The sequence below is a fragment of the Lolium rigidum genome, chromosome 6 (assembly GCF_022539505.1).
Source record: "Lolium rigidum isolate FL_2022 chromosome 6, APGP_CSIRO_Lrig_0.1, whole genome shotgun sequence".
Taxonomy (NCBI): domain Eukaryota; kingdom Viridiplantae; phylum Streptophyta; class Magnoliopsida; order Poales; family Poaceae; genus Lolium; species Lolium rigidum.
The window spans coordinates 344235523-344247860 of NC_061513.1; positions in this window are offsets into that span (position 1 = coordinate 344235523).

Genomic DNA, 12338 nt, shown 5'->3' on the forward strand with positions numbered 1-12338 from the left:
GATCCTCCAATAATGGTGAAACATGCAAAATAGATGAAATAACATAAGTATTGTGTCCCAATATGAAATATATCAATGAATAACAACAAATTATGATATAAAATAGTGATGCAAATTGGACGTATCAAGATACCACTTTATCATACTCTCTTATGAACATTGCAATCCTGCTTATAGACATGATTCATGATGCTTATTATTAATTGTTGGTACCTCTCCATGATTGACATAGCTGTTAGATGATCTTATTTGTATGCATCTCATTATGAACTGCCTAAGTGTTAGCCATAGCATGAGGATATATACATCATATGAGAAAATGTGTTCGTGAAAGTTCTTTTATCGCTCAGCTTGTTAATCGAATTGCTTGAGGACAAGCAATAAGCTAAGCTTGGGGGAGTTGATACGTCCAAAACGTATCTACTTTCCCAAACACTTTTGCTATTGTTTTGCCTCTAATTTGTGTATTTTGGATGCAACTAACACGGACTAACGCTGTTTTCAGCAGAACTGCTCTGGTGTCTCGTTTTTGTGCAGAAATCCAACTTTCAGGAAAATCCTCGGAATTTATGCAGAAGGCCCTATTTTCACAGAATATTGGCGGAGCCAGAAGAACAAGCCAGGTGGAGGCCCGAGGGCCCCACACCATAGGCCGGCGCGGCCCAGGAGGGGCCCGCGCGGCCCTGTGGTGTGGCCCCCTCGGTCGGCCTCCGACGCCCTCCTTCGGACTATATATTGCCTTCGACCTAAAAACGCAGGGGGAGAAGTCGAAGTCGCCAGAAAGCCTCCAGAACGCCGCCATATCGCGAAACTCCGTCTCGGGAGCCAGAAGTCTCCGTTCTGGCACTCCGCCGGGATGGGGAATTGGAGGAGATCATCGCCATCATCATCACCGACGCCTCTCCATCAACCAGCCATGTTTCCCCCATCCATGAGTGAGTAATTCCCCCGCTGTAGGCCGAAGGGGATGGTAGGGATTGGATGAGATTGGTCATGTAATAGCATAAGGTTGTTAGGGCATAGTGCCTAGTGTGCGTAATTGGTACTTTGATGATATTGTTGCAACTTGCTATGCTTAATGCTTGTCACTAGGGCCCGAGTGCCATGATCTCAGATCTGAACATGTTATTATTTCATCATGATATTCATTGTTTATGGTCTTACCTCGCAAGTTGTATACACATGTCGCTGTCCGGAACCAATGGCCCCGAAGTGACAAGAATCGGGACAACCGGAGGGGATGGTAGTGATGTGAGGATCACATGTGTTCACGGAGTGTTAATGCTTTGCTCGGTACTCTATTAAAAGGAGTACCTTAATATCCGATGAGATTCCCTTGAGCCCTGGCTGCCACCGGCTGGTAGGACAAAAGATGTTGTGCAAGTTTCTCATTGCGAGCACGTACGACTATAATTGGAACACATGCCTATTGATTGCTTTGTACTTGGACACCATTTTATTATTATCTGCAAATGCCCTGCTATGATTGTTACATGAGTTTCTCTCATCCATGCAACGCCCGTCATCCGTCCCCGTGCCTACGTATTTTAATCCTGCTGTTTACTATAATCACTACCGTTGTCTTTGTTACTCTGTCGCTCGTTATTTCACTACTCGCTATCGCTATAAAACTGTTACTACTCGATAAACTCTTGCGAGCAAGTCCTGTTTCCAGTGCAGCTGAATTGACAACTCCGCTGTTAAGGCCTCCAAGTATTCTTTGTCTCCCCTTGTGTCGAATCAATAAATTGGGTTATACTACCCGCGAAGACTGCTGCGATCCCCTATACTTGTGGGTCATCAGTGGGAGAGACAGACACCCGCAAAGCCACTTATGCAATACAAGTTGCATGTCGAACGTGGAGCAAGTCTCATGAACGCGGTCATGTAAAGTTAGCCCGAGCCGCTTCATCCCACCATGCCGCAAGATGCAAATTACACGAAATAAAGATAATAAAGCATCAACGCCCACAAAACAATTGTGTTCTACTCGTGCAACCAATCTATGCATAGACACAGCTCTGATACGACTGATGGGATTCGTAGCATAGAAAACAAAAAATTTCCTACCGCGACAACGCAATCCAAGCCAAGATGCAATCTAGAAGATGGGAGCAACGAGGGGATGAACGAGACTAACCCTTGAAGATATCCAAAGCCTACGAGATTAGATCTCGTTGTTGCAGAAGATGACCACTTGCCGCTTTCAAAAGCGCGTAGAAGATCTTGACGGTGCCACAATCGGGCAGCACCTCCGTACTCTGTCACACGTTCGTTGTTGATGAAGACGACGTCCTTCTCCCTGTTCCAGCGGGCAGCAGAAGTAGTAGATCCTCCTCGGAATCCCGGCAGCACGACGGCGTGGTGGCGGTGGTGGTGGAGAACTCCGGCAGGGCTTCGCCTATGCGCTGCGGGAGTAGAATGTGGAGGAGCGGCGCTAGGGTTTGGGGAGAGAGAGGGGGTAGGGCGCCGGCCATGGGCAGCCCTAGGTGGTGCGGCCAAGAGTGGCTGCCCCTCCCTCTTCTCCTCATTATATAGGTGGAAATCCCCAAGAGTTGTAGTCCAAGTCTTCGAATAAGACCCCAACAACAAAACCTCCCATAGGTGGGAAACCTACTCAAGGAGGGAGTCCTACCCAAGGTGGGACTCCCACCTTTCCTTTAGGTGGGGAGGCCGGCCACCTATGGTGGAGTCCACCTGGGACTCCACCCTTTAGGTTTTGGCTGGCCATGCAAGGTGGAGTCCCTCCGGGACTCCACTTTCCATGGTGATTTCTTACGGACTTTTCTACAACTTTCTAGAACCTGCCATAAATGCACCGGATCATTTCCAAACTTGGAATATGACTTCCTATATATGAATCTTATTCTCCGGACCATTCCGGACCTCCTCATGATGTCTTGGATCCCATCCGAGACTCCGAACAAAACTTTGAACTCCATTCCATATTCCATATCTACTTAAACGACATCAAACCTTAAGTGTGTCACCCTACGGTTCGCGAACTATGTAGACATGGTTGAGACCTCTCTCCGACCAATAACCAATAGCGGGATTTGGAGATCCATAATGGCTCCCACATATTTAACGATGACTTAGTGATCGAATGAACCATTCACATACGATACCGATTCCCTTTGTCACGCGATATTTTACTTGTCTGAGGTTTGATCATCGGTATCTCTATACCTTGTTCAACCTCGTCTCTCGACAAGTACTCTTTTACTCGTACCGTGGTATGTGGTCTCTTATGAACCATTCATATGCTTGCAAGCTATTTAGACGACATTCCACCGAGAGGGTCCGGAGTATATCTATCCGTCATCGGGATGGACAAATCCTCATCGTTGATCCATATGCCTCAACTCATACTTTCATGATACTTAATCCCACCTTTATAACCACCCATTTACGCAGTGGCGTTTGATGCAATCAAAGTACCTTTCCGGTATAAGTGATTTACATGATCTCATGGTCGAAAGGACTAGGTAACTATGTATCAAAAAGATTATAGCAAATAACTTAATGACATGATCTTATGCTACGCTTAATTGGGTGTGTCCATTACATCATTCATTAATGACATAACCTTGTTAGTAATAACATCCAATGTTCATGATCACGAAACCATGATCATCTATTAATCAACAAGCTAGTTATACAAGAGGCTTACTAGGGACTCCTTGTTGTTTACATAACACACATGTATCAATGTTTCGGTTAATACAATTTATAGCATGGTATGTGAATATTATCATAAACACAAAGATATATAATAACCATTTATTATTGCCTCTTGGGCATATCTCCAACAATATGTGCGACTCGGTTAAGTGTTAACCGAAGTGACCAACAAAAGAGTTAGTGGAATGAATCACATATCACGGATCGAGAAGAGAGTTGAGCTATTAAAGGGATGATTGTAACTGCCTCTAGCTTCAGAAGGTATATTATGAGGCAGAAGAAACTTTGATGACATTAAGGTTGGAAAGGTTTGTGGTAATGACTCTACGGTACTTGAGAGTCGTCAGGTTCTGCTATGAGCCACTACCGACTGACGATTGCGCGTCAGACTGCAATCATGTCCATGTAGCTTCGAGTCTATGGGGTCACACAATTAAGTTCTAGGAGTGGTTCTGATGTGATCCGACTAAGAAGTGAGCGGACTAGGTTCGACCCGAACTAGACATGGATTGGGTCAGTGAGTTCGACTTGCGGTGATCAGTTTGAGGTTTTTGTTAGTGAGACAAAATTCCATACTTACTCCCCTATATATAGTGGAGGCAGTGTCTATGTTGTGACACCACTACTAGGAAAACCCTTATAGGTAGGAATGTATTGTGTGGCGCATTTAAAAAGGCATGCTCCACAAAAATATTTCGGTGCCGCATAAAGAAATATGCTCCCAGAATTGTTGGAATTTTGTGGTGCATGCAAACAATATGGGCCACGGAAATGTGTATGATTTCTGTGGCACATGTAGCAATATGCGCCACAGAAATACACAATTCTGTGGCACATATTGCTATATGCGCCACATAATTTTTTTTGGATTTTCAAATTCTAGATTTTTTAAAATTTTAGATTTTTTTTGGAAATTTTAGAATTTTTAGAATCTTTTCCAATTTTCGAACTTTTAGGAGTTTTTTGATTTTTAAATTAGTTCTTTTTGAAAAAAATAAAAAATATTTTTTAATATTTAATTCTTTAATTTCCCCTAATTTTTTTGAAATGGTCTTTTTATTTTAAAATTTCAGACTTATTTGAAGTTAAAGAATTTGTTAGATTTTTTCCATTTTTGAAATTTAAGGATTGTTTTGTTTTTTTGGATAAAATTTAAAAGTTAAGTGTGCTTAGGTTGGAGGAGTTGGAGGATGGGTGACCTATCTGTGAAGTTGTCATTCCAATATGATTTCAGATATATTTTAAATGTTACTAGATGTTCTAAAAATTCAAAAAAAATAATTTTTTTAGATTATTTAATTTTTCATTTTTTCTTGATTTGTTTTGATTTTTTTGAATTTTTTTATTTTTCGAGAATTCTGTGGAGCATATCATGAATATACGCCACAATTTTTTAAATTTTTTGAGAATTCTGTGGAGCATATCATGAATATGCGCCACAGAAATGTGAGAATTTTGTGGCGCATATAGATATGCGCCACATAAATAAAACTTAGTGGTGTGACTTCTGCGGCGCATGGAATATGCGGCATAGAATTCCAAAAACGTGCACCACATATATGCAATTTCCTAGTAGTGCAGTCATAGACCACTCCCATTTGTTTTGAACCCTAACCTACACTAACCTCCACTTAGTCCGTAGAGCTGATATGGATATAGCAGTCCACCACCGGTGCTTCTCCACATACGATGTGGATACTAGAGGTGAGGTGATGTACGTTCAACACTTCGACGTTCTTAGGATTGGATTCGATCAACGACTGCACTGCTTCGACATGCTTCACCAAGTCCCGCACATGCAGATCTAGTGGTAATCCTTGTAGCCTATCACTTTGGTTAGATTTTGCGAGCCACGTAGGGGAAATTTTGTTTATCTCTATGTGGACCAATATTATGTGTTGCGGCAGATACACATGCCCTATAACATGGAAAACTGTTGGTGCAAAAGGTTGGATACAATGCGAGGGTATTGTGCTAAGATGACATAAATATGGATCACATACTGCTATATATTTCCATGTTTGTGAGCCGTGTAAATGTATTCACATATTTTTCAAAATGGAAGAATGATAACCCCGGCTTCAACATTATTGTGATATATATGAATTTTAATTAGATTTTATTCAATAAAAATTTACCATAAAATCTGAAGCCATCACTCAACACCTACAAACCCGACAATGGGTAAAGAACATGCCATCAGAGCCTTATACCCGAAAACACAAACAACACCCCTCCAACTTAATATCGAGGCATCACCGAGTCACCCTATGGCAAAAACGGTAGCACACATCCGGTCTAGCACTCCCAACGAGCACCTCAAATGCGCTCACGTCAGAAGCTATCACCTTCATCAACCTATTGTCCATCTTCAAGGCAGCGATCTGCATAGCCCTTGCCATGCCTACCGTTGCTGCCACCTCCATCACAGAGGCCCCACTGTACCACACCATCATCAACGGGGTAGATGCACATCACTCCACCACTTGCTACCACCATCCACCCGCTACTCCAAAAATGATGCCTTCTAAGAGTAAAAAACTGATGTTGAAAGCGCCAACATCGTCTGATCTAGAATACCTAGATTAGGGGTTTCCACCAGAGCTACACGAGTGAGCAGTCACATGATGCAACAGAGATGTATTCATCAATATAATGACACGTAGACACCGCCATCGCCCGCCGTGACCGGAGTCTGGGCTCGGTTTTCACAGACCGTCGCATATCACCAACTAACTATTGTGACAAGCCGCATGACCCTGTCCAACAAAGGAGGAAGCTACAACACTATGAAGCTTCAGAGCCCCCGTCTTCCTCAACTTGTGGATGTGAAGCCGCGGAGCGCCACCGGGTACCAATGTCAGAGCAGAGCAGATGCACCAACTATGCGAACCGTGGCGCATCCGAGCCCATATGGGCCCAGATCAGGCCTTACCGCATCAGGCCACCACCTTGCACTGCCCACTTCGACCAGCGTGCCAGACTACCCTAGCTTTCTCTCCGTCACAACCCTGTTGTAGATGGGCTATAGTTGGCGCCACCACATCGAACAAGACTTCGTCCAAGGAGATCCGCTACCGCGGTAACGTCGCAAGGCTTTTCCTAGGAACTCCCCGACAACGGTGGCAGGAGAGTTGATGCATGGAGAGGAGGAGAAGGGAGATGGGTGCGGGCTGTTACAGATAGAAACATAGTACCACATTGGAACCGGAGGAACACGTTTGTATATATCCATATCTCCCCATTCAAACCTCTAATGTACTCTCCTAGAAGTACTAACAATATTTGGCTCGGATCATGCGAGTAGAACCCCTCATCACTTTTGACATGGTATCATCTTGTTTAATCAAAATATGATACATCTTTTTTTTCATCTATCGCATGTCCAATATTACTATATATCTTCATACTTATATGCGTGGATGACATCATAGTTGCCAACTCATCTCAAGTTGTAGCAGATGCTCTCCTGCAATATTTAAGGATAGAGTTTTCCTTAAAAGACCTTGTTGACCTTCACTTTTTTGGGGCATAGAAAATTAAGAAAATTAATGCTCAGTGTGAGACCCTTTCCTCACACATCTTGTCAAAGTGGTGAATCTCGTCATCACAACATTCATGAGTTTCATTACAAACAGACACATATGTGCTACAAATTTTTATGACCATTAAGGCAAGTTAATACATCATGCCAAACATGGCTGATTACAGAGTGCTCAATGGCAGTAGAAGACTTGAACAACGCTAGCTACATCATAGAGCGGCTCCACTTCACTAGTTCTGGATGGCTAGCTACTGATCCTATTTGTTATCACTCCATCTCCTTTCTATGGTACAAGATGATCCTTGCCGAGAATCTGGTATGATAAGCCAGCTGGTAAGCACTTCGAATGTACTCGTATAAGATAAAACCAAATACCACGAACAAACCAACAATCATGTAGCAACCAAGAAGCTTTAGAATTTATTGTAAATATGGCACGTAATAAATCAAAATATAACCATCAATATAGACATGAAAATAGCATGGGGTAGCAAACATTCATGGCATATAAATCGATAGAGTTTTTGCGAGTATAAAGTCCAAGCTAGGTGAGGTTGGATCATATACTGCAATCAAAGAGAGACTTACATGTGAGGGGTAGGCAATTTCACCATATGGTACTAAGTACAGCAAGCAACACATTGTCTTAGTCACATATGCATGCACGATATTGGCAAGTCCCCTGTGGACCCCCAACTACCACACCTTTACTCCATGTGACAAGTAACATTTGCTGCATCATTTTAGTGTTCATTTGGTGAAATCAAGTTGTTCATCAATTTTATTCCAAACCAATATTCTGTTTACCTCCTGACTCCCAACAAAGATGAATAGTGTAAATGGCACGTGACCCAGTAACATGATAGCTATTAAATAGACTCTCGAGAGGTCGCGGATATCATCCATTAAAATATACTTACCCACGCCTCATGCCTGAAGGAACACCAAAAGGACACTCGTATACCATTCAAACTACCAAGGCACTCCCTCTAGTCACCAACTTACCCTAGAGACCTAGTCTTACAACGAAATGAATCTGGCACACCCTCATCTAGAATGAGCAATGCCTGCTCCGAAACATTCACAAGTTTCAGCCCCAGCTGCACAAAGTAGTGACTGGATAATGTTGCCACACGGTGATGACATCAAAGGCGGCTTGATTAGGTTACATATGTTAGGATCTCACTAACCCCCCTCCCCCCTCTTACCTGGCCTTTTTTTGGACGACACAAGTCATAGTCGCCTGCAAAAATATTTTGACTGATGGATAGGCATTTTCGGTGGCTAACAAGGGCAACGGTTAATTTTATGCCGTACTACGCTCTTTACCAACACAAAATTCCTCCATTGCCGGTGACCAGATAACCCGAAACTATTATTTTCGTGGTTGGTGAATGGAGGCATAAATAATGGTGCATCGATTCAACGTGACATTTAGACTAGGTCCCAACACGAAGACTGGTCTAGCCCGTGGCGCTGACTTTTGTGACCCACCACCGCCGAGGCTTGTCCTTTTATTTGCCGTGCATAGAGGTACTGACGCAAGATTTACCTTTGGCCGTCGTTGCTTGAACGATTTCCTGTAGTGAGCCATATGTCAGAGCATCTCCAGCCGCTTCCCCCAAACCGTCCCCCAAAGCGCGCCGGATCGAGCGTTTGGGGGACGTGTTTTGTTCGTGCCGCGTTTGGGGGACGTCGCTCCCCAGCCGTGTCCTCCAAACGCCGCCCCCAAACATTAAAAATAATTTAAATAGATAGAAGAAAACTCTTTACTATAATATTCAAATCGGTTCAACTTAAAATTACATATAAAACTTCGAAAAACATAATTAAATTACATATAAATTATTTTAAACTACTTCGTCTTCTTCTTCGATGATGGCCCCGCCTCGTCGTCGTCATCACGGTGGCGCTTCCTGCTCGTCACCTCTTCCGAAGAGGCGGTGTCGGCCGACTCGTCGGAGGAACTAGTGTCCTCCTCGTCGTCGCCGGTGCTCACCGGCTTCGCCTTGGCCTTGGCCTTCGCTTTCGCGTCCGCCTCCGCCTCCGCCTTCACACGGGCCGCCGCCGCCTCCTCTGACCCCAGCCATTCCTCCTCGCTGTCAAGTGCTGGCAGGGAATCATCACCGCTGCTGGACGAGTCCCACCAATGGCGAAATCCAGCAGACTTGCCCTCGCTGGAGGTGTCGGATGGAAGCTGCGAGATGTAGCTCATCGTCGCTGGAAGCTTGGATCAATGGCGGGCGGTTGAAGATCCGAAAGCGCCTACGTACGGGTCTTCTTATTGAGCGCGTATGAACGGCGGCGCAGAAGTCGAAGAGAGCGGCGGTTGCTCTTCCGAGTAGTCCGCGCTCCATTCCGGCGGTTGGCGCGTCGGGCGACGCGGTTGCCAATGCGACGGTTCCGCTTCCGGGCAACTGCACCGTCGCTACGTAGGCGGCGATTGAGCATCCGAGCCGCTGACGAGTCGGGCCCGCGTCGCTTCGCCTCGCTTTTCGTTGTATCCGGCGTGCCCGGAGCGTCCCCTGTGGGACGGGGATGGGCTCGGGGTGTTGGACATCGTATGGGGGCGCGCCGGACAAAAATAGGCTTTAGGGAACGCGACTGAAACGGTTTTTTGGTCCGGCGCCCCAAATCCCTTTGAGGACGGTTTGGGAGACGCGGCTGGAGATGCTCTCAGTGACGTTGGAGCTTGGAAACGCTTGGCTCTTGTGTGCGAGGCATCCAAACTTTCGCGAAACACATATCGCCGCTTGCTCATTCCCTAGTATTTCTACAATCAGAACCGTAGCTGGTGCATCCCCTGTTCCACCTTCTGTTTCCTCGATCCAATGCAACGCTCAAAAAAGGCAATTTACACAAAAAATAACCCTTTGTTGCAACTATAGCACAGACTGACCCTCCGAGCAAACTATTTCACCCATCTAACACTTTTGTATGGCGCCCCTCTCATGGGCGCCACACATGCCCGAGTGGCGCCCGTGCCTTCGGTGCCACTCTCCCAGCCGACGTGGCGCCCTCGACGCTGAGCTGGTGCACCGTTCCGACGTGGCAGGATGTGTGGCGCCGCTCCCATCGGCGCCACACATGCACTTGTAATTGCCCAAAACATAGTGTAAGACAAATCGCCTGGGACAGGCGCCACACAAACAGCCTGCCAAAACGGCTAAGGACCAAGCGTCCGGAGCCCCTGGATGTTTTCGACATATAATCAATATATGTGGTGCCGATGCCATGGGCGCCACATAGTGAGGTGTGGCGCCAGTGTGAGGGGCGCCACTTGTTGACTTGTGTTAAAACCATGAAGATTCTTGCTTTAGTTAAACAGTTTTGAACACAACAATATCAATTTCATACACATAGAACATACACATATAATACATCATAGCTCACATCGTAGCACGTAGATTCAAACAACAAGTAGCAACAATAGACATGGTTCGAAATGACATATAGTTCACAACACGTAGTAATGACATAGAGTTTAGAACACATAGCAATGAAGATAGAGTTCACAACACAAATCCATCTTCCTCGACGTCCCCTCCTCACGGGCTGCTTCCGGACGGCCATCCTTTTCGTCCGCTGCCGTGGCTCTTGTTGCTGCTGCTCCTGCTCCTGCTGCTCTTCCTCCTCTGAAGACGGTTCATCGTTCCTCATCCTTCTCAATGATGATCTCCGCGGCGGTGCCTCATCCTCCTCAATGACAACCTTCTTTCCTCGGTTGACATAATCTTCCGGAGTGTATCGGTTTGGAGCCTTGCCCCTTGGCTTCAACTGATAAGCAGACCGTGTGGCTTGTTTCTTGCCGCGACTAATGCTTTGACTCAAAATTTTCTCGTCGTCAGGAATCTTCACAAACATGAACACATGAGATTACAAAAGTTGAAATTAGTAAGAACATGTTTGACAGCAACAAAATAGTCCATACCTCCGGCTCTTCAGAAGAGGATGTAGGAATTTCGGCGTCGCGGCAACCTAGCAAGTTGGCTAACCGCCGCATCTTTCGTGCAGTGTTCTGCGTCATGGAACTCATGGTTACAAAGCCACCCGAACATAATAGCGTACATTCAAAGTTGGTGATCATACCTTAATGAAATGTCGCAACGGTCCGATAGGCATTTCATCTCTATAGCTCTGATCCCAAACAACCTCGCACTCATAAGCTGTTTTTTGGATCTCCGACCGCTGTGACAAACATAGTATACACAATTTAAGCGAGCACATGGCAATGTAGATGATATACTAGTTAATGAGAGAATCCATTACCACGAAGTTCAGCTCGGAAGCAATAGAAGTCGATCTCCCTTTGCGAGCATAGATGTCGTGTTGGATTTGCGCAACCTCATCGAACTCGATGGGGTCGTCCAAGATGTCATCATCTACGCGTGTTTCACTAACTCGATACGCGTGCTTTGATGAAACCACTGGAGATAGTTGTTGAAAGCGTCCAAGTCGTGAGGCACAATCTCCACAGGGCCAGCATTCCGTATCGCTTCCAAACAGTGTTGGAACGATGTGACGTGGCCGCTATGATGGACAGGCCAATTTGTGATCTTCCTCTACCACTGCCTATCAAGCCTGCAAAAATCAAGAAGTTAGATTCTACCTCTTCAATCAAGAATCTTCCATCGCATGATTCCAGAAGTTTACCTATGAAGCGCCTGGTCCGTGTCTTGCCACTGAGGTGGGCACTCCTGATACAGCCCAAACTGTCTCATCACTCTGTGCGGTTGGTGGTATTCAACAAGCCACATGCATATGAGTGGGCAGCTGATACGTCTCAAACGTATCTATAATTTCTTATGTTCCATGCTAGTTTTATGATAATACTCACATGTTTTATATACACTTTATATCATTTTGATGCATTTTCCGGCACTAACCTATTAACAAGATGCCGAAGCGCCAGTTCCTGTTTTCTGTTGTTTTTGGTTTCAGAAATCCTACACAGGAAATATTCTCCGAATTGGACGAAACAAAAGCCCACGGTCTTATTTTCCACGGAGCCTTCCAGAAGTCCGAAGAGGAGACGAAGAGGGGAAACGAGGCGGCCACACCCTTAGGGGGGCGTGTCCCCACCTCTGGTCGCGCCGCCCTATGGGGTGGG